Genomic DNA, 24,855 nt, shown 5'->3' with positions numbered 1-24,855 from the left:
CAGATCTACTTACTTAAAAATACTCTTACTGATAAGGCCCTAAAAAGGTAATGTAATAACTTTCGTAATTATTAATATAGAGTAATCATCAAATTTAATATTTTATGGCAGTAAAGAAGTTAAATACAGGGAAAAAGTAGCAGAATAATAATAATAATAATAATAATAATAATAATAATAATAAAAATAACATTGTAAAGGGCACAATAAATGACAAAAAAAGCATTTAAAGTGAGTCTATCATTGCCAAAAGTCATTTTTACCTAAACACGCAATTGAATAGCCTTTAAAAAGTCCATTCTACTCCTACCCCTACTCCTTTCCTTCTTGTCTTGTCCCAGTCGTTTCTTCTTAAACCACTTCCCTTCCTTATGTAAAAGATCCTCATGGAGCACCCTGGGCGTTCATCAAGTTCTCCGAGCACCTCTCGTATCATGTTTTTAACAAGGCCCCTCCACTGCTCCAGTTCTTTTGCAGCTGCAGTACGCTCATGTAGTTGGCCAAAGCAACATGGCCGCTCGGACATGTGCAGTATGCTCTGCCCGGAGCAGTATTGCGCATACCCAAGATTTTAGCTTGATCAGCGCAGCATCAGAGGCTAGTGCTTGGCCCAATATCCGGGAAGGAGGAGGAGAGACAGAGCACAAGTATCAAAGGGGCAGTTTACAAGGCATGACATGAGGGGTGCTTGGGGCTCTGGGGGAATATTTGCATAAGAAAAGAAAGCATTTTTAGAAGAAATGGTGGAGAGAAGAAAAGAAGGAAAGGGAGGAGTAGAATAGACTATTCCAACATTTGTTTAGGTAAAAATGACTTTTGGCAATGATAGATTCTAGAGATGAGCGAGTAGTATTTGATCGAGAAGGTATTCGATCGAATACTAAGGTATTCAAAATACTCGTTCTAAATACGATCGAGTACCACTCGCTATTCGAATGGAAAGATTCAATGCAGAACCAGCGTTGATTGGCTGAATGCTATACAGTCAGCCAATCAACGCTGGTTCTTCTCCTACCTCTAGAAGTCTTCTCCGTGCACCTTCCCCGCGGTGTCTTTCAGCTCTGAATTCACTCTGCTAGGCATCGGGCCTGGGCAGAGCCGATTGCGCATGCCCGCGCTACAAGAAAATGGTTGCTTTGACTGTAAGCGGCCATTTTCTTGTAGCGTGGGCACGCGCAGTCAGCTCTGCCCAGGCCCGATGCCTGTCAGAGTGAATTCAGAGCCAGAAGATGCCGTGGGGACGCTACATGGAGAAGACTTCTCGGAGAATCCAGCCCGACCCTCACTCGTGAACTTGGTAAGTTCAATTTGATCAAATGTTGCCTACCCCTGAAATGAGCATTTTCCCCCCATAGACTATAATAGGGTTCGATATTCGATTCGAGTAGTCAAATATTGAGGGGCTACTCGAAACGAATATCGAGTATTTAACTACTCACTCATCTCTAATAGATATCTTTTAAAGTGTAAAAAATACAAAGAAATGATAAAATTATCTACCCCACAACACATTTTCTGCTTGCTGTTATATAATAGGAACTAGAATTATTACTGTGGACAAAATCTGCTCATGGTCATGTTATGAACTGTAATAACTTTAATGAATCTGAGACTGAAACACAGTTTACTCTATTGATTTTATTCAGTACCACATTGACAGTTTTTCAAATAATTTTTTTGAATTGAATTGTAGTTGAAATTTAAATCCTCCCCAACCAATAACTTGCTACACTGCTTGCTGTGCTGACTTTTTTCAGTTCCCAATTGACAAATTTTCTTCAAATAGATTTTAAATTGAAATTTAAATCCTTCTTATGGTGCTGAGTGTTCTACTACTTACAGGACAAGTGTCCAAGTGATACTGACTATGAATCATGAGCCGAATGATACCACTGCTGCTGCTTGCCTTGTCTGTTCGATACTGTACTAATGCTGTTACCACTATTGCTACCCCTAAACAGCCACATATTCCCTGCTTTGTACTTTGTACTGTAGTAGAGATGAGCGAGTAGTACTCGATTGAGTATGTATTCGATCGAATACTGCGGTATTTGAAATACTCGATCGAGTACCACTCGCTATTCGAATGGAAAAGTTCGATGCAGAACCAGCATTGATTGGCCAAATGCTATATAGTCGGCCGATAAACGCTGGTTCTTCTCCTACCTTTAGAAGTCTTCTCCGTGCAGCGTCCCCGCGGCGTCTTCTGGCTCTGAATTCACTCTGCCAGGCATCGGGCCTGGGCAGAGCCGACTGCGCATATCTGCTTGTAGTGCGGGCATGCGTAGTCGGCTCTGCCCAGGCCCGATGCCTGGCAGAGTGAATTCAGAGCCGGAAGACGCCGTGGGGACGCTGCACGGAGAAGACTTCTCGGAGGATCCAGCCCGACCCTCACTCGTGGACTTGGTAAGTATAATTTGATCGAACGTTGCCTACCCCTGAAACGAGCATTTTTCCCCCATAGAGTATAATAGGATTCGATATTCGATTCGAGTAGTCGAATATTGAGGGGCTACTTGAAACGAATATCAAATCTCGAACATTTTACTGTTCGCTCATCTCTATACTGTAGTAATAATTAAAAAAAACAAACCATTGACCCTTAGACTGTACTGTTTTTTTGTTTTTTTTAAATTATACAGTAGAGACCCAAAGATAATGCCCATGATCAGGTCCTGCACTGATTGTGGGCATTAAGGCATATTGAAGGCTCACCAGGATTGCCTGGCATACAAATGCCGATATTTTACAATGCATTCTAGTTCAAACCAATCTCCTTTCCGTAGAATACATATAAAAGTTAAAAATTTCTATGAAATTCACATATATCAGGTATCCCTGTGTCAAAAAATATATGGCCTACAAAATATATAAATATTTTTTTGAATGCTGAAGCAGAAAAAAAATAATTTGTTTTTTTTTATTATTTTCAATATTGGGGTTAAAATCAACTTTTTAAAATCTTCTGTATATATTTATATTGATTTATACAGTATTTTAATTTTGTGAGTAAAACATATTATTAATATCATTCTTGTTCGGGCATTATGATCTGTCATAATAGAACATTCTAACTATTGTAACGGATTTATTTGCAGAACGAATAATACCTCTTTTATTCATAACTGAAAATATTTATAAATTGCTTTTGTTCTCACAGGGCGAAGAAAACCTAAGGTTAATGAACAACAGCAATTCTACTTCATATGGTTTTTCCATAATTGTATATTATACATTGTATTTTTTTATCATTCTTGTTTGCATACATTTATTTGTTTTTGAAAAATGACAACCAAAATGACTGCAATAGTTATAATGTACCTGATGCAGTATGTTATAATAAAGTGAATAACTTACCGCATTTCTAAAGCAAAAGCTAAAGATTCATAAATTCGATGTGCCTTACCCGCGCAACGATTAACTTTAACTAGCATCGAATGTATAGTTCATCTTTAAAGACTGAAAATTGAATTATTAAATAGAAGTATTTCTGAAATCTGGATTTTTTACTTAGAAATGTCTTCACGTTAAGCAGAACATTTGTACTTTTCCATTACTGCCTAAAAAGACAAACAAGAACTAATTAAATAACATGGAGAGGTTAGACACCGAAATCCATTTTACAGTATTATAGCATTTATATCGTATTGAAAAACACTTTGTATTTATATTTGTGATACAATATTCTCACTGAGATAAAAGGAACTGATCTTTGCCATTCCGTCAGTGAATGTAAAAACTTCATAGAGCTCTTAGATCCTTATCTATAGAGACATAGATGGAGAAGTTGGAGTGGTTGTGAACAGGGTCCTAGACCTGTGTCCTTCATCAGGTCGGCGGTTTTGAGTGGACTGTAGGACTCTACAGTTTCCTCTTTGTGGTGCTGGCTATTTACTCCCTGTAGTCACTTGCATGATCAGTACAGGAAGGAAACAGGCATGGCAATTCTGGATAAGGGAGAGGTGAGCAACTACTGGACCCAAAAAAGTACGCAGTGTTAACCCCCACCCCTTCACTGTCCAAGAATACTACATATATTGACATTAACCTTGGAAAGAATATGCAAATCTGTCTCCCAAGATGTAAACAGGGAGACAGTGCCTCTGTTATGCCGCCCTCTATGGGAAGCACCCTGAACATCATGCCCGACTTTCCCAGAAGCCTTTACTGCATAATGCGGGGTTATAACCAAATCAATTTCTCAGCTACGGACGGCACCATTTCTGTCTGGTTGGACTTCATCAGCGCAGCCTAGAGAGAACTGATTTGGTAGAAGTGAGAGGCTGAGAGACCAGATTATGGGGATAACGTCCATCCTTAGGGAGTGACCACCTTTTCAGGTGTGTGGAGACTTATACAGCCATAGTTGCTCCACTGCAAGGGAACATGGGAGGAATATGCAAATCTGTCTCCCAAGATGTAAACAGGGAGACAGTGCCTCTGTTATGCTGCTGTAAGGGAATTGCTAAGACAGCAATTCCCAGAACTGTTAAACCCTGGGAGGGGCACAAGGGACAGTGAGCCCTAAGCTGAAGCATCCCCGCTTTCCCTTCCTATTGCCAGGCCCTATCCTAGGTAATAGGCGACAACCACGAGGACAAACCCTCCCTGAATACGTGAAACACAAAACGCAGACAAGACGAACAACAACAAAGGGAGGTCAGCTAGCCAGGGTTCGGTAACAGGAGAGCGATGCAGTGCCAAATCGGAGTAAAGAGAATAGTCAATGAGAAAAGCCAAAGGTCAGGTATAATAGTATAAGCAACAGGTACAGTAAGAGCAGGTATGCGCACGGCAATAACAAGCACTGGTGTGAATGGGAACCAAGGCTAAATAGGGTGGAAGAACCCGCCCATGGAGTTCACAGAAAGGCAGCTGTCAATCAAAGTGCAAGGCCAGATTAACCACTTAATGGACAGAGGCAACCTTGGCAGAAGACGGGTGTGGTGCAAATCCAATTAAGGACTAGAGCCGTGTTCACACAGTGCAACTAAAAACTTTAAGCAGATTCTCAAACTGCACACGCCTCCTGCGCCGCAGCACACGAGCAGAGGGTGGCGCAGAGGCCTGAACAGGCAGAGATGTTACAGCTGCCCTCTATTGGGAAGCACCATGAACATCATGCCCGATTTTCCCAGAAGTCTTTACTGCATAACAACATTAACCTTTTCACTGTCCAAGACCACCAGGTAGCCTCAGTACTCTAAATCACCAGCGAATTGGAGATAAATTTCAATTATGAAAAAAAAAAAAAGTTTCAGGGTGTTTTTGATTCTGATGGCCCTCCCTTTGGATAGGGTCACGAGTATCAGATCAGTAGGGTCCAGCACTCATCCTTTCTAGCCAGTCTCCAATGCTAGAACCTATACAGGGGATGGCTACTCACTAAAGAGGACCTTTCATGTCCTTGGGCACATGCAGTATTGTATACCGCTAGAAAGCCGACAGTGTGTTGAATTTAGTGCACTGTCGGCTATTCCATTATATGGCCCGGGTGAAGAGCTATTGGTGCCGTTACCGGTAGCTCTTCAATGTCAGAAGGGTGTTTCTGACAGTCTGTTAGGAACGCCCCTCTTGACAGTAGAGTCCATAGCCCTGTACTGTCAGAGGGGGCGTTCCTTAATGCCCAGCCATGACACTGGGCAGTAAGCAATGCTCCTGACAGTACTTGTCCATAGACTAGTATTGGAGGGGGGGGAGCGTTCCTCACTGCTCAGTGTTATTGCTGGGTGGTAAGGAACGCCCCCTCTGATAGTACAGCTCTATAGACTCTACTGTCAGGAAGGGCGTTCCTCACAGACTGTCAGAAACGCCCTTCTGACACTGAAGAGCTATGGTAATTGCTCCAATAGCTCTTCACCTGGGGCACATAACGGGAAAGTGATAGTGCGCTGAATTCAGCACAGTGTCAGCTTTCTAGCGGTATATAAAACCGCATGTGCCCAAGGACATGAAAGGTTCTCTTTAATATAAATTAAACCACTTTTGACGATTGCCCCGATTAATATAAAAACTACATGCTGTCAAATGTTTTTGTTCTACTGTATGGAATGGATTGCCACTGAACCTATATTTCCATGAATGAAGACTTAAACAAAATGTAGGCTTCATAATCATTTCCAATACGTTCTTTCATACTAATGAAACATGCCATAAAATATAAATTAGTTTTAAAATTTGACTCATTATAATACAAGCGTTAGACGTTCAACTGTACATTGTTACAAGATATTTCTCTATCTCTATGCAGCATATTTAGTGTTTGGCAACTCTCCCGGATCATCTCAAAAGCTCATGATTCACTGGGGAGGTTCCCTAAACCTCAATGCGTTGAAGAATCCCTCATTTGAAATATTTGTTTAACGATAAATTAGCGTTCTCATTTGAGAAGCTGATGCCTTTAATCAATTATGTATATCAACTGATGAGCGATACAATAGGCTTACTTACTGGAATTGTTTAGCTAGTGACATTGCTTTTACTAAGCGAGGAAAAAATTTGCGAAAAAATTCAATGGGTATAGATGAGCTCTTACTTACTTGTCCTCTTGGCTGGATATATCCAGATTAGAGATGAGTGAACACTAAAATGTCTGAGGTTCGAAATCCGATTCGAACAGCCGCACACTGTTCGGCTGTTCGAACGGATTTCGAACCCCATTATAGTCTATGGGGGGAAATGCTCGTTTCAGAGGTATGCAAAATTTGATACAATTATACTTACCAAGTCCACGAGTGATGGTCGGGCTGCATTCCCCTTGAAGTCTTCTCCTGGTGCAGCGACCCCGCGGCGTCTTCCAGCTGGAATTTACTCTGCCTAGGCATCGGGGCCTAGGCAGAGCTGACTGCGCATGCGCTGTCGGCTCTGCCCGGCCCGACGCCTGAGCAGAGCCGACTGTGCATGCAAGGGCATACCCGCACATGTGCAGTCGGCTCTGCCTAGGCCGGATGCCTAGGCAGAGTGAATTCCACCTGGAAGAAGATGCGAGGACGCAGCGCGGGGAAGACTTCGGAAAGGTAAGAGAAGAACCAGCGTTGATTGGCCAATCAACGCTGGTTCTGCATCGAACCTTAAACTTCGAACAGCTAGTAGTATTCGATCGAACACCTACTCGATCGAACACTACTCACTCATCTCTAATCCAGATATATGTTTGAACACAAGATTATTTTGTGGCAAATTCCTACAAAGTGGTATGCTATCAAAATTGTGTCTAAGGTTAACACCTCATATTGCGGAAACACAGCTTTTTTTGTTGCAGATTCCCTTGTGTTCCCATTCCTTTTGTAGTCATTCTTGGCTTTGGCTCGAAAAACCACAACAAAATCTGCAACAGAAGAAGCTGTGTTTCTGCAACGTGGGACCTCAGCCTAAATGTGGATACCCAGTATGTGTAGGGGATGAATTACAGCCTTTCAAGGTAAGTGCTGATATTGTGTTGAGTACGTTTCAAGACAAATTGGAATCCTTAATCAAATGAAGTGTGATCACATCTGTATATCTATTACATAGTTGACTGACAGTTTATTTTTCTTTGTGCTATATTGAAACCTCTACTAATATGATATTCTCCTTCATTTAATGATTATAAGAGTATAAGGTGTTGGAATACCATACCACGTTTATCTCAATCATGTTTCAATTCATATACTGATTTTCAGCCCCCTCTTCTGTAAATGTTTCCAAGCATCTATTAACTATTTTTTTTTTTGCTACTTACATAGTGACAAGCGTATTATTAACATGAACCAAAGGGATGACCACTAAACAATTGTTAGGATAGCGGATGCAGTTTGGAGCCATAGTAAAAACCAGTACTAGATACATCGATTAATATGGTCAACACGTGCCGTGTGTCTGACACCCCCCGGGCCACACCAACTCCAACCCTACAATGGTGTTCACCAGAGCCACATATGGTGGGTTTGGACTTGGCTGCACTGCTGGACAGAGTGGTACGGGTCAGGAAACACCAAACACACAGCCCACCACAAATCATGGTAAACCAGGCACTAAGATCTCTTACCGGCAAATGTTTTGGTTTGCGGTGTTAGTTCAAGGCAGAGCTGAGGCAGGTGGCAGCAGAGAGTAAATCAACAAGAGGGTAAAGAAGTACAATGGATGATCAAAATGAAACTTCAGACAGGCTGAGTCAGTTAGAGGAGCAGTAGCAAAACGGGATTCAGGGAGCAGAGGTCTAGAGGCAAGCCAAGGTCATTAACAGGAACAGGCACAGTACAAAATCAGGAGGCAAAGGCAAGGTGAAGTCAAAGGGTCACAGGCACTCAGGACAAGAGGAACAGGCCACTAAATAGCCAACAGTGGTCCAGAGCTTAAATAGGCTCTGACACGCCACTAGGCCAAAACCAGAAGTCCCCCGTCCAGCCCAGGAGGATACTGGCAACCCCCCACAAATCGCCATGGAAGTTGCGGCCTGCCTCCCATGACCCAGAAGTGGGGACTCGGGAGCGCAGTGAGGAGAGGGCCATCAGCCTCCACATGGTGCTGCGGAGGCTTCGGTCCTCCCCGTGACAACAATCATTCTTCCAGAAGCCAATTATCTCCAAGAAAAACATCAAGACTGACATCCTGCAGGAAATACAGAGATTGGACTGCTGGGGTAGGTTATTTTCTCTCGTCAGACTGTTTGGGACATCAGGAAGAATATTGTCTGGAAAAGAAAACGTGAGCACTACCATGTCCTGTCCAGTGTCATACCAACAAAATAAAGTAAAGTATCCTGAGACAATTCATGTGTGGGGTCACTTTTCAATCAAGGGAGGGGGATTTCTCACAATTTTGCCTAAGACCACAGCAAAGTATCTAAAAACCAGCTGGATAGCACCCAAGGGCACCAGGCAAAAGGTCAACAAAACATTAACTTTTTGAATCCATGTCCAGGAAACTTAGTTTCTCAATGGATGGTTACTTTATTCTTAAGGAGGGCTTACAAACATTATTGCTTCTTTATAAAGACAAAACTTTCTTAAATGACTTGAATGAAAATTACAATTATTGCTCCTTCTGTTAATTTGCACCTTGACAAAACTGTGAATTAAGACAAATCTCATGTTACTTATTTTTGTAAAGTGTGATAACACCAAGTCACAAGAACCATATTTTATTATCTTTTATAAGGTTTCTTCAACTTCTGTTATATTATCAATTACATATGCAAATACAGTTTCAAAGACATAACTGCATTACTGCTCATTTATTATAGCCCGATTCTTTTCTATGTAAATATTGGTGTCATTTTTCTATTACCATTCACCTCTGACATAACCTTGACTCCATTTCTATGCTGAAATTTCCCCAATGTGGGACTATTAACCCCTTAGCGACTCTTGACGTAACTGTACGTCATGGGTCGCATGGGGATGTATGGAGCGAGCTCACACGCTGAGCTCGCTCCATACACGGCAGATGCCGGCTGTATAATACAGCCAGGACCTGCCACTAACAGCAGCGGTCGGTGCCCGAGCCGATCGCTGCTGTTAACCCTTTACACACTGCGGTCAAACGTGACCGCAGTGTGTAAACGGCACCGGCGGCATGGGCGCCGCCATGTTTCCCCGATCGCCGCCCTCCTGAACGTCACAAGAGGGCGGTGATCGGTTGCTATGACAGCCGGAAGCCTATTGAAGGCTTCCAGGCTTGTCTCTGCACGAGATCTATTAGACGATGCCAGAGGCCTCGTCTAATAGAAGTGCTGGGATTCTGCTATTCACTGCAGTACTGTAGTATTGCAGTGAATAGTATGAGCGATCAGACTCCCTAGGTTTCAAGGTACCTAAGGGGTCTGATCATAAATGTAACAGAAGAAAAAAAAAGTTTTTAAAAGTATTAAAAAAATAAAAAAAATATAAAAGTTCAAATCACCCCCCTTTCCCTAGATCAGCTATAAAAGTAATTAAAGAACATTAAACATAAACATATTAGGTATCCCTGCACTCCAAAATGCCTGAACTATTAGAATATTAAAACATTTATCCCGTACTGCGAACGGCGTAGCGGCAAAAAAAATAAAAACAGCCAAAAAGCGTTTTTTTTCAACACTTTGCCTCCTATAAAAAATTGAATAAAAAGTGATCAAACCATCAGATCTTTCCCCAAATGGTATCAATAGAAACGTCATCTTGTCCCGCATAAAAAGACACCACAACCAGCTCCATACATGGAAATATGAAAAAGTTACAGGTGTTAGAACATGATGACACAATTTTTTTTTTCTATTTTGCAAAGTTTATCATTTTTTTAAAAGTATCAAAAAATTTCAAATACTATATAAATTTGGTATCACCGCGTTTGTACTGACACGTAGAACACAGGTAACATGTCATTTGTACCAAACAGTGAATGCTGTAAAAATTAAACCCATAAGAAAATGGCGCAAATGAATTTTTTCTCCAATTGCGCCTCATTCTGAATTTTTTTCCAGCTTCCCAGTACATTGCACAGCATATTGAATGGTGCCATTACAAAGTACAATTTGTCCCGCAAACAATAAGCTATCATGTAACTCTGTGAACTGAAAAATGAAAAAGTTATGGCTCTTGAAATGTGAGGAGGGAAAAACGAAAATGCGAAACCAAAAAATGACCTGGTCCTTAAGGGGTTAAAGGATTATCTTATCTTATCACTTTCTTTTAGTTTATAAATTCATAAAACTGTGACAGATATCAAATATTGCATAAACAGTCGATGTCAATGTGTTATTGATGGTATGCAATGGATTTAAGGGACTGTCCTAGAAAATCTAAGTATTTCCCACATAATTTCACATTTTTTGAGCAAAGTCTGTTTTCAAAAGCAGGAAAGTTTAGAACTAGAGATGAGCGAGTAGTGAAATATTCGAGATTTGATATTTGTTTTGAGTAGAGCCTCAAAATTCGACTACTCGTTCGAATATCGAATCCCATTATAGTCTATGGGAAAAAATGCTCGTTTCGGGAGGAGTACTCCTGCGGACTCCTTCCGGATGGGAGGCGAGCGCTAATGTGAACCGGCCCTTACTTGTCCTGCAGAACCAGCATTGATTGGCCAAATGCTATACACTGTATAGCATTCAGCCAATCAACGGTGGTTTTGCAGCAGGCTCATCTTTACTAGTCGGGAGAGCTGTCAGCTTTTGGCCAATCAACACTCGTCAATGCATTCCTATGAGAAAAAGTCAGCTCCCGCATAACACAAGCGGCCAGCTCTCCCGACTAGCAAAGACAAGCCTACAGTGTATAGCATTCGGCCAATCAAGGCTGGTTCTGAATGGAATCTTTACTGCGAATAGGTAGTAGTATTCGATCGAGTACAAGTATTTCAAATACCGTAGTATTTGATCGAATACCTACTCGATCGAATACTACTCGCTCATCTTTATTTAGAACCTTAGAAAAATTTTACAACCAATGTAGCATAACAGATAAATAATAGGCAAACATAAAATAGATAATTGGTTAACACCTACACATAGTAGGTAAATCATGCCATATAGGAGGTCATGCGGAGAGGAAAGTAGTTCCCCGAATGTTCCGTGCGGAAACCACACGGACAACACAAGGGCCCCATTATAGTCTATGGGGTTTTGTGCTTTCATAAGCTCACCACTTCTTAATGCGTTCAGTATTCCATTCAGGAGGCCCCCAAGCATACTCTCTGAATGAAATACCAAACGCAGATGTGAATCGGGCCTCAAAGGGATTGTTAAATCTCCACTAATGAGCCATACCTTTGATGCCAAATTTTAGGTTAGTTTACTCTAAGTACATGCATAAGCCCCATTGTATGAATCTTTCAAATACAGCAAAAGATGCGAGCAATTGAATGTTTGAACAGTTATTGTTTAAATTATATATATATATATATATATATATATATATATATATATATATATATATATGTATACACATCTCTACATTTATTCTATCTACCATGTTTCTCCTAAAATAAGACCTACCCCGAAAATAAGCTATATTTTCCAGTTTTTTTTTAAGTAGACTTGAAATATAAGCCCTACTCCAAAAATAAGCCCTAGCCAGTTTAACCCCCTTCCCGACATCTGCCGTGCAATTAAAGTAGATGCTGGGTCCCTAAAGATGGTGGCCAATCTACTGCAGAGTGGCTACCGTAGCTACTGTATTGGGTCTTGGAGTTAATGCCCGCAACCAGTGTATACTCTGATCGCTGGCATTGTTGAGCATGAGTATTTCAACTGCCCAGGTCCGGTCTGTGACCACCCCCCCAACCCAATGTAGCACACCTTTACCTGTGTATATGGAAAATCTTCCAAAGACTGTAATACGTTGAATTGCAATCTATGGGACAACTGCAGGTTCAAGCCCCCTAGGGAGGATTAATAGTAAAAAAAAAAAAAAAAAGTTAAAAAATATTTAAAAAAGAAACGAAAATAAAATAAAAGCTCAAGCCCCACTTTCACTAGAATACATATAAAACAAAAAAATTACTGCGAAACACATGCATATGAGGTATCCCTGAGTCCGAAAATGCCGGGTCTACAAGCAATATTGTGGGTGTATAGATTATTTTTGGCCCCAAAAATATAAATAAATTTTATATAAATTCTTCTTAATCATGTAACTTCTTCTCACAAGATCAATATACCTCACCATATTTTAGCATTGTAGTTTTAAGCAATATTTGAATCCGTTTTTGATAAAAGGATATTATATCTTTCTGCATTGCTGAGGGACCTCTTTTCCAGATGCAGGAACCAAATAGAACATGAACAGATGTGCATTGCCTCTGGCATTTCTAATAACAGTCTGTAACTAGCTGATACTTATTTTTTTCCATGTCAGTGATGTGAGATAAATCACATAATTAGGATCATAAAGTTGATAAAAAAAATCACAAAAATAGAAAAAAATACGTGTTCATTAAAGAACTTCCATAATAATATAATGATATAATGACCCTGGTGAATACATGGATCTCATACTCAAACATTCACTTATTAAAATATATCAATAAAAAACAAACTTGTGAACTAAAGTTTTTACTTTACATTGGGAGATCCAGGTAGTTTTATGACCATTGAGTGGTTGGTAATATTAAAAAGCAATGGAATATAAAAGATGAGGAAAAGAGGTAGAAAATTGGCTTAGGATGTGTTCACACTACTGTTATTACAGTCTGTTGCTCTCAAACAATAACAAGAGTAGAGTGACAGATTCAGATGTACTTCAAGCAGCACTTTTCTCTCCGCATGATTCGTACAGACACCGAACGGAAAATACACGGACTCCATTATAGTCTATGGGGTCCATGTGGTTTCATTGCTCACCGCGTTTTAATGCGTTCGGTCATCCATTCGGGGGGGTCCCCAAGCGGACTCCCCAAACGGAACACCAAAGGGAGAAGATGTGAACCAGGCCCAAAGCATCAACATATTCTGCAGCACTTTACAAATCAGGGGACACACGTGGCAAAGAAATTAACATATCAAACAATAGGACTGAGGGACCTGCTCACAAGAGCTTACAATGTTCCACAGTGGGGAAGTTTCAGTATTTTCTTCAGAAGCATAGTAATACAGATACAGGATAATCCACAGTAATATATTACAGAAGTAGACACACATATACAGAGAAGAGAAGATATACTAGGAGTCCATAGCAGCTAAGTAGGAGAAGAAAGAAGGAAGACTTCAGGATCCTTCTGTCACCCACCACCTGTACTGGGTCCAGGGGGCTCCACAGGACAGAGCTGGCCCTTCTGATAAGCCTGTCAAGTCTGTTGCTTGGAAGGGTAGCACAGGATGCCCAGATGTCCTTGGCGGCACATCCGAATAGTAGCTTGAAGCAAAACCTCTGCCATGTCACTTCCAGTTTCAGACTGACATATTTTTTTAAGCATGGGCTGCATCACTTTGATGTGTCCACTACCACGACTGCCCTTTTGTCTCATACCAAGCAATTTATATAGCCTTATTGTCTCAATGTGTGTGGGCGCTAGCTACTGTTTCCTTATTGACTCCACATTGTTACCAGGACTTTCTCCTACTTTCATGACACATCTTAACACTTAGCTCTACCTCCTTTATTGCCAGCTGTTAGGACAAGTGACGTTACTTACTTAGTTTTGGCAGGACAATCAGTTCAGCTAATTGCAGTTCGCTGATAAAGCCTGGTCTGTTGTCTTTCTATGTAAACACACAGATAACACTGAGTCCATTCTCTACAAACTTGTGCATATTATCTGATCTGCATAAGTATTGTGATACTTCTCAAGCCCGTTCAGCAACGTGGGGGGGGGGGGAGGAGAAATACAGGAAGTGAGAAGAAGAGACTGCAGGCAAACTGGTGAGACACTGAAATGGGAAACCCCCTTTAAGGAATAACCTTTATGATTTGAAGTTTTATCCATATTTTAAGTGCAGAACTAAATTAATTGAAGATGGCATTGCTTGACATAAGCACCAATAGATAATGTAACTAGTTATAATACCACAAATGAATGCTTAGAGTACTGCACATGCAATGTTTGGCAATAAATCAGTATCATAACCGTATTGTACATAAACAACATTGAGTAGAAACTTGGTCGACATCCTGTATAATTAGGGTATTCTCTTTACAATGCGATTTGAGGCCCTTTGCACTTGACAATCACTGTGATTGCTACGGGTGAAGGAAAGATCAATGTAATCCAGCCTTCTATACAATCAATGCAATTGTTATAGTTCATGCCTATTGTCACTGTGATCATGTTTATACTGTATACAAATATCAGGTGCTAGTTTAGCAGGGCTTTGGATCCTCAGAACTAAAAATAGGCTTTGATATCTTTGAATTTTAGACAAGCCCTTTGATACTAAAACTGCTGATCAAGCGGGAAGGGGGAGGGGACACTGATCCCCTGATTGGAATTAGAAAACAGATTTCTATCATTTGCTACAAGTTTTCCAAAAATTAGGTTTGGATGTTGAATGACCCCAGACTTCAGATCCCAGAGTATAATTGAAGGCCCAGGTCTTCTCTTCTCTTCGTAATCTCATCGGGAGTATTGATGTCATGGCTGTCAAATTGATGCAAGTGTCATGATGTAGATGTGCCCCAGACAGATGGGGAAAGCTGGTTATTATTAGAGATGAGTGAACAGTAAAATGTCCGAGGTTCGATATTCGTTTCGAGTTGTCCCTAAATATTCGACTACTCGAATCGAATATCGAACCCTATTATAGTCTATGGGGGGAAAATGCTCGTTTCAGGGGTAGGCAACATTCAATCAAATTATACTTACCAAGTCCACGAATGAGGGTCGGGCTGGATCCTCCGAGAAGTCTTCTCCGTGCAGCGTCCCCGTGGTGTCTTCCGGCTCTGAATTCACTCTGCCAGGCATCGGGCCTGGGCAGAGCCGACTGCGCATGCCCTCACTACAAGCGGACATGCGCAATCAGCTCTGCCCAGGCCCGATGCCTGGCAGAGTGAATGAAGAGCCACGGGGAAGCCTTCTAGAGGTAGGAGAAGAACCAGCGTTGATTGGCCGACTGTATAGCAATCGGCCAATCAATGCTGGTTCTGCAACAAACTTTTACATTCGAACAGCGAGTGGTACTCGATTGAGTACGAGTATTTCGAATACCGTAGTATTCGATCGAATACCTACACAATCGAGTACTACTCGCTCATCTCTAGTTATTATTTTTCTGCCCCTTCCAAGGCTTCCAATTATTATAATAATCTTAGCGCTTCTGGTATCAATATTTGTGGGAAATCCTTGCGAATATTCAGAAGATGGATCTTGCGATTCTTTCTTGGTAGAGGTAACAAGATAGGAGTAAATAGAAACACATTTGTGACATTAGTAATAAGAGATTTGATATCCCTTTATTTTGCCGTGTCAATCCATAACCTGCCATTGTTATATTGTGGCTCTTCTAACAGATTTCTGTCCTTGCCATACAAAGATGACTTCAGTCCAATAGAGAACAGCTCTTTGTTAGGACTTAGAGGGAGAGCATACAAAAGGTAGTTACCTGCTTAGGTGTCTGTTGCACTTTTTCTGTACTTTGGAGGCCATAACAGCATAATTAGTAGCTAGTAGTATCCCCTTAACATTTGACAACCACATCAGTACCACACACCAAACAGATATTCGTTGTACGCAGAGGGATAGCTAGGGTTTCAACTGGTGTCCTAGAGACGCTATGGAAATGTCTGTGTGTTTTCAGCAGCTCTAGAGTAGGCCTCATAAAGTTATTGGGTCCAGGACCATTGTCCACCCCACACTCTCACTCATACCTCTGATTATATAGTTACATATGCACATGTATCCAATGTGCTACTACAATGATACTATTCTGGAGTTATTGCAATGCCTACATTGAATAGGGTCCTTAACAAGTCAGTATGCCCATCTACTTAAAGAGAACCTTTCGCCACCTGGGGCACATGCAGTGTAATACACTGCTATAAAGCTGACAGTGCGCTGAATTCAGCGCACTATCAGCTTTCCCGTTCTGGGCCCATGCTGAAGAGCTCTCGGTGCCGATACCATAGCTCTTCACTGTCAGAAGGGCGTTTCTGACAGTCAGTCAGGAATGCCCTTCCTCACAGTAGTGTTTATTGCACTGTACTGTGAGAAGGGATATTCCTTACTGTCCAGCCATGACGCTGAGCGGTGAGGTACTCCCCCTAGTACTCGTCTATGGACGAGTACTATCAGGAGTAGGGGAGACGTTCCTCCCCGCTCTCACAGTACAACACTATAGATGCTGCTGTGAGGAAGGGCCTTCCTGACTGACTGTCAGAAACGCCTTTGTGGCAGTGAAGAGCTATGATACCAGCACTGGCACTCTTCACCGGGGGCACAGAACGGGAAAGAAATAGTGCTCTGCATTCAGCGCACTGTCAGCTTTCTAACGGTGTATTACACTGCCCCTGGTGGTGAAAGGTCCTCTTTAAGGTCAAAATATGGGGTTTTGTTCCACCACCTTACATAAGAACAAAGATAAATATGGTGAATGCGTTCTCTGTGATTGTCCTAAATGGAAATACCTCTTACAGTTGCAGCTATGTAAACCCTAAGGATCTATTTTATTTCAGCATGATTCTAGATTTTTTTTTCTCATATTTCAGTGCTATGAATTATTTTATGAGCAAATGTTTGGCTTTTTATATAAAGGGCAGGTCATGACAGTAAGCATTCCCTGAACTTCTCAAAGGTCTCAAAATAGTTCAAAGCTTTGACATGTTCCAAAAACATGTCCAGGGCTATGAGGGAAGACATTAAAATCAGGGGCAGACATAGAGAGCTGAGGGCCCATGTGCATGAACAGATATGGGCCCCTCAGCATAGACAACGTCAGTGTCTGTCTAAGAGGACGGTAAATCCAAGCATGTAGCTTTACAATCAGTGCTAAAGCCTTGACTTTATATCTGATTTAAGGATTTTTTTTCTATGTTGGCTTGTGGAAATTTTGCAGTATGTATGTACTGTACACAGCATATAGTCCTGGCCTAAATGTCTACATACTAGGGCTGGGCCGATCTTGAGATTTCAGGATTGTTTTTAAAATCCGATTTCCGATCATTTTCCAGCCGATCCCGATCGTGAAATTTGCTCGATCGCCAATCAGGATCCGATCTTTCTAGTGTTTCTCACTTCTGAATAACTGATGTTAACCTGTATTGGACAAACATCATCTGCAAATCATGGTAAGTTATTAAAGATATGAATGAATCAGAGGATCAATAAGTATTTTCACATTAAAGGGGTTGTCCGGGATAATCAGAACATCCTACACAAATCTAAACACCCTCCCCCTCTTTCCTAAAAGACATTATTAATAAAAAAAAAAAAACCTATTTACCCTTATTTAAAAAAATACCTATTTACCCTTATCCCTGGGGCGGTCATGTGACCACCCCAGAGAAAAATTTTTGACTACCGGTGACGATCCGTTTCCCCATTTCTGGAAAAGGATCATCACTACTACTCCCCCTCCCAGCCACACTATCATACTTACTCATCTTCTTCCTGCCTGGGCTTTCTTACCTGGGGAATGGCTCCTCTTCCTCAATGACGTTGTCACGCGCATGCGCAATAGAAGCACTGGAGACGACAATACATCTCTATTACACAAGCTGGGAGCATGCATAATAGAGAAGTATTGAAGACTATGGACACAGCGCTGAATGTTCCCGGCAGAAGGAAGAAGACAGGTAAAGTATAATACAGTGGGGAGTAGGGAGGGGTAGTAGGAAGTAGGAAGAGGGAGGAGGGGGGTCTGAGTGACGTAGGAAAGGTTAGCAGAGGAAGAAATAGCTAGGGAGACAGGGTGGGGGTATTAGAGGGGGAGGGAGGAGTGAGCCGGAGATAGTGTGAGAATCTACAACTACCAGAATGCATTGCAGTAGGAAGCTACACCTAATAAACAAATACAGAAGATGCTAGGCGCTCCCAGAGAAACCCAAACATCACTCAAAACACTGCTAGAGTTATATGGGGGCACTATTAACCCATTAATAAGACTAAAAGATCCTTTTTTTTAAATAAAAAAATATGTTTTTGCCGGAAAAAAACCCCTTTAAGAAAAGGACGGATTCTGGAAATGTATTTGATGTGTGCAAATGATCAAAAGGCATAAAGAAAAGATCAAAGATACAGTAATCCTCTAAGTCAAGCTTGACAGATGCTAAATGGCCATGTCACCTCCCCTCCACCTCTTATACTCTGGGGTCAGAAGGGGCGGCCATTTAGACCCAAGACCAATCTATTTGTTCGGTTAACTAAAATATGAACAATTTGGGATATTGGAGACCAGCTCTGTGAAAGTAGGTTTGCCCATCTATAATCTGTATCAAATAGTCACTAACATGATCAGAACTAGAAGAGTATTCTGTGAGAAGCAGAAATCATGTGAATAAAGGAAGGAAAATGGCTAATAAAAATGGCTATTTTCTTTTTCGATCACTTCGCGTGCACACGAAAACACAGGTAATTCTAAAAAATTCTGAAGCTTTTCAAAACTTGTGCTATGTTGCAAGATTGCAAATAATTCAAGCCTACATCCAATTAAACAAGTCAAAATATATCGATTTCTCCAATAGAATGTGAAAAATCAATGCGCTCGGTCAATAGCAGAAATGATGTATGGTACAATTTAAGTAAATATTTCGCCAATATACAATATAAACAAACTCTTTATGCCAAGTTCTTTTTTCAGTGTCTGAAAGTGAACAGAGAGAGAGAGGCTTACAGAATATATATATATATATATATATATATATATATATATATATATATATATATATATATATATATAGTCATATCAAGTATATAGCATATACAAAAATATGTATTTATATAGAAGGAAGATGAATTGTGTAGTACATAGAACACCTGTTGGGTTGTATGTGCTACAGATAAATGGGCATTTGCCATCACCATTTCATTCTTTCTGAAAATCACATCCCATGTATTATGACCATTAAAGATTTATATATGCAATATTTAAATGGCTTCTTCCCATTACATTTCTCCCCCACTTTCACATCATTATACTCATCAGACCCCTTAGTATAATGATCGGAGATCCAGGAGAGGTGAGCGAATGTAAAAAAACACTGTTACTCACCTCTTCGGCATGAGTCTATGCTGTCTTTGGCCTCGGTAGTGACGTCACAGATCGTCACAGATGTCGTAACATGTAATGATGCCGGCATAACCCACGACTGTGACATCATTGTAGAGGGCCAAATACAGCAAGGAGTTGGGATACCCCAAAATATAATAATAGTTTGTGAGTAGAGTATCCCACAAATTTTCAGTTTTGCTGAACCAGAAATTTTTGCAAAATTTGCAAGAACACCACCATAGAACATAAGACTTTGTGGAGGGGTCACTGTGGGACATTATACTGTGTGGAGGGTCTGCTATATGACATTACACTGAGTGGAGTGGCAACTATGTGACATTATACTGTCTGGAGAGGCCGCTATGGGATATTATACTGTCTGGAGAGGCCACTATTGGACACTATACTGTATGGAGGGGCAGCTATGGGACATTATATTGTGTGAAGTGGCCGCTATGAGACATTATACTGTGTGGAGAGGCCGCTATGGGACATTATACTGTATGGAGGGGCAGCTATGGGACATTATACTGTAAGGAGGGGCAGCTATGGGACATTATATTATGTGAAGTGGCCGCTATGGGACATTATACTGTAAGGAGGGGCAGCTATGGGACATTATATTATGTGAAGTGGCCGCTATGGGATATTATACTGTCTGGAGAGGCCACTATTGGACATTATACTGTATGGAGAGGCCACTATTGGACACTATACTGTATGGAGGGGCAGCTATGGGACATTATATTGTGTGAAGTGGCCGCTATGAGACATTATACTGTGTGGAGAGGCCGCTATGGGACATTATACTGTAAGGAGGGGCAGCTATGGGACATTATATTATGTGAAGTGGCCGCTATGGGACATTATACTGTGTGGAGTCCACTTTGAGACATAATGGTGTATGAAAATGGGGCGTTACACTGTGTTGGGGACAGGAAAAGGTGCACTATGCCTTGGGGGGGCCAAATCAAAAGTTTGCTATGGGACCCTGTCTTTGCTAGTTATGTCCATGCATTCACATCAAGTTTTTTTTTTAGATCAATTTAGCAAATCCATTTAACAGATAAACCTATATAGATATAACAATTATATTTCAACTTCATCTTGAATTAGATATTTATCTCACAATATTATAGAAGGAAGGGGGTGTCTCAACAAAAATCCATTCTTCCACATACACAGTATGTTCCGGTCAGCACGAGTCTCTTAGGTATCTCACCCCGGTAGATCATTTTCTTTTTTTTTATGTAGATTGTGAGCCCCATGTAGGGATCACAATGTACTTTTTTTTTTCCCTATCAGTATGTCTTTGTAGAATGAGAGGAAATCCCATTCTACAAATACAGGGAGAACATACAAGCTCCTTGCAGATGTGGTTCCTCCTGGGATTCGAACCCATGACTCCAGCACTGCAAGGCCACAGTGCTAACCCCTGAGCCACCGTGTTGCCCCTTGGTACATCGTATTCTGTCCCCTATGAATTACACAATCTACACACTCACATAACTTTCTATGCATGCTCATATTTCGGTTATGAATTATATTACGAAATAAATTGTTAGCCCATATCTGAGTTTTGTGCCAACCAACGGTGAAATTAAAGTCTTTTGTTTTATTTTGGGATGTGAAGCGGAGACTTTTGTGTCTTTCTCACTCTGCTGACTTTGTGTTTTTGTTAACAGATGTGTAATTAATGCGGCATAATTATTAAACTGCGACGCTTCAAGCTTCGAAATTAAAAATAGGCCGCTAGCAGGTCCTGAATGACACGTCTGCAACCCATGACAAAAAACAAGGTCACGATGACCTCACCACGCTAAAGGATTTGCTTTTCTATTTGATTAGCGCATTAATAACAAGACAGTTAATTTGTAAAACACAATACATCAGAGGAAATCAATTGCCGCTATGAAACACAGATGTTCAAGGAAGCCGTGAATGGAATGCTTTACAGAAAGCGCGTTTCATTTCCAATATTTGATACAATGCAATAGTCTTAAAAAGGAGTCAGCGATATAAATTGAGCCTCTTCATAATCCTTTTATGTCCTTTATTCTGCGTTTGGAGTGTCTAAATTCATTACTTAGTTCAAATTAACAATTTTCCTGTTGATTACGAATTCACTGTTTTCTATAGAAAATTTGCAGTTATTATAAATTGCAAAAACTTTATTGTTTTTAGACTGCAGGAGTCTTGAGGACACTGAGACTGTGGGGTTAAGACCCCATGGTCAAAAAGCGATGCGGGAAAAACTGCGGCGCCAACCCATCACAGTTTTTCCCGCAGTGCTTTAAACAGAAAGTTCACAGAATATTCCTTTGCAGACTTTCTGTTAAAACTATATCTATGGGGAAAGCGCTAGCGTTTCCGTAGATATAATTGATAGAGATGAGCGAGTAGTATTGGAACGAGTATGTATTCGATCGAATACTACGATATTCGAAATACTCGTACTCGATCGAGTACCACTCGCTATTCGAATGGAAAAATTTGATGCAGAACCAGCGTTGATTGGCCCAATGCTATACAGTCGGCCAATCAATGCTGGTTCTTCTTCTACCATTAGAAGTCTTCTCTGTGCAGCTTCCCCGCGGCGTCTTCCGGCTCTGAATTCACTCTGCCAGGCAGAGCGGCCATTTTCTTATAGTTTGGGCATGCGCAGTCGGCTCTGCCCAGGCCCGATGCCTGGCAGAGTGAATTCAGAGCCGGAAGACACCGCGGGGACGCTGCACAGAGAAGACTTCTCAGAGGATCCAGCCCGACCCTCACTCGTGGACTTGGTAAGTTCAATTTGATCGAATGTTGCCTACCCCTGAAACGAGCATTTTTCCCCCATAGAGTATAATAGGGTTCGATATTCGATTCGAGTAGTCGAATATTGAGGGGCTACTTGAAATGAATATCGAATATCGAGTATTTAACTACTCTCTTATCTCTAATATTTGACATGCTGTGATTTCCAGAACTGTTCCGGTTTTGGAAGTCGTGGAGTGTCCGCACTGCGGTTTTTACCCCAAAGCGGGCATGGGATTGGCTAAAATCCCATCCACTTTGCCCTTACTGTAAAACACCGGGATTATTCCGTCCTGCGTTTCCATCCCGTGGGGCCCTGGTCTAAGACAACTCAGATTACAGCCATTTGGATACTTTACTGACCACAATGTATTTCCTGCATATTTTTTCCCTCATTGTTTTTTGGTTGTGGCCCGCTACGTGAGGCTTTAGCCAGAAGTGGTTTAACGAGCAAAGAAGTACCACTGGTCAACCCATCACAGGGTGCCAATTGTCCATTATGTTGGTATACTTTTCGGACTATTCGGTACACTTTTTGAACTCGACCTGGCTGATGGGCATAATATACAATAATAGAAATTTTTTTAATGAGTATAACATAAGTGATCGAGCAATCAATTGTTACTCACGTGTAGTAGAACCAAAGAAAGGGAAAAATAAGTTTAATAAAATACATTGTTATTTAACTGCTTGAGGACTTGAGGACCGCTTGAGCGATTTTAAGTTTTTGTGTTTTTTATTCCCTATTTTCCATAAAGCTACTAACCATTGAACTTTGACTAAAAAAAAAAACACAGCAAAATCTGCAGTATAAAAAGCTAGTCTCACACAGCCACTATCTCCCAAACAACAAGCCTGTAGCACTTAGGCTGAGTTTCCACGGGGTTTTTTGGTCCGAAAACTGAGGAGGAGGCCGCCTCAGTTTCCAGACCAAAAAACAGGTAACTGGACGATCCAGTTGGAAAGAGGTAGTGTCTTGAGGCGGATTTGCAAGGTGAATCCGCCTGAAGAATGAGCATGTCGCTTCTTGATTTCAATGAGAGCCGTCTTTTTGGCCAGGATTTTGAGGCAAATTTGGCCTCAAAATCCTAACCAAAAAAATATGTGTGAACTCAGCCTAACAAGTCATCAAAAAATATTCCTGATTTTATTTAAAGCACCATTACAAAGTACCATATTTTTCATAATATTTTTTTTCTAGGCAGAAAAATTAGTATTTTATAGGCATAGACTCAACTGACCCAAAAAACCCAATGTGAATAGATGTTTTTCTTCTGCTAATTCTTATATTCCATTTGGGTTTGTTCTGATTTTGATCTAGGACATCTTAGTACCATCACAAGTGATATGAGAAATGCTGAATAATGTCATGGTATGTTCAAAAATTCCTATAAATTACTGCGCAAAAAATTCAGACAGGCATGAAAAAATTGCTGCAAAACTAAAAATTTAAGAATTTTTGTCAATTGGCAAAAATCGACGCCCAACCTCTGGAAAAACATGGATGACTTTCAGAAACTTGAAGGAAAATATCTGTGTTAAAGCGCAGTCTTGTTAGAACATATTCTACAAGAAATTCCAGCTACCAATGCTTCATTTTTTTTCTTGTTTTTTTTTTTTTTTTTTATGTATCTTTAAACTAGTGTTTATTTAGCAAGAAATTACCTAGATCCCGCTCGGTAACAGTTTCACAAGAAGCAGGAGGTTTTGCTGTGATAACAGAAAATTGAGTTAGTGAGATCTATTGTATTTCCAACCACTGTAAAACCGTATATCACACAGACTGTTGGCAGAATCATAAGAAGGTGAACATTTTCCTGTTAATTGCACTCATTTTTCTTCAGCACAGAGTCTGCAATTTTCAAGATTTAGGTAGTTCACCCAACAGACAGCTTGTGTTACTTCAAACTAGACAGAGACATGGTGACGAAAATGGGATAAACAAAGCATGTTATGTTATACCATTAAAAAAGATGATAAAAAACTTATACTGATAATATAATACTTTGTATTATTATTATATGATTATAATAATGGAATCATTAATTATCTCTATACAAAATATGCAAATCTATTCTCCAGGATGTAATTAGGAGAACAGTGCCTCTGTATGCTGCCCTCTAGAGGGCAGCCTCCTTAACATCATGCATGACTCAGTTAATAAGCCTACTATCATGATGCGGATTTAATTGCCAAATTAGTATTTCTATTCCAAAAGGAACCAATCGGAGGCGTTAACTTTTCCGACACCGCCATTTTCCCGGCATCGCGTGGGCGCCGCCATTTTCCTGGTGATCGCCGGCATCCAGAGTAAGCTCCGGGGCCAGCGTCATGTTACTATGACAGCCAAGAGCCTTGTGAAGGCTCCCCAGCTTGTTATTACATTGCTTCTATAGCCGGCTAAGCTACATAGCCGGCAATAGAAGTGCTGGTACATTGCAATGCATTAGCATTGTAGTGCA

The sequence above is a fragment of the Leptodactylus fuscus genome, chromosome 5 (assembly GCF_031893055.1).
Source record: "Leptodactylus fuscus isolate aLepFus1 chromosome 5, aLepFus1.hap2, whole genome shotgun sequence".
Lineage (NCBI taxonomy): Eukaryota > Metazoa > Chordata > Amphibia > Anura > Leptodactylidae > Leptodactylus > Leptodactylus fuscus.
Note: the sequence above shows the minus strand (reverse complement) of the source record.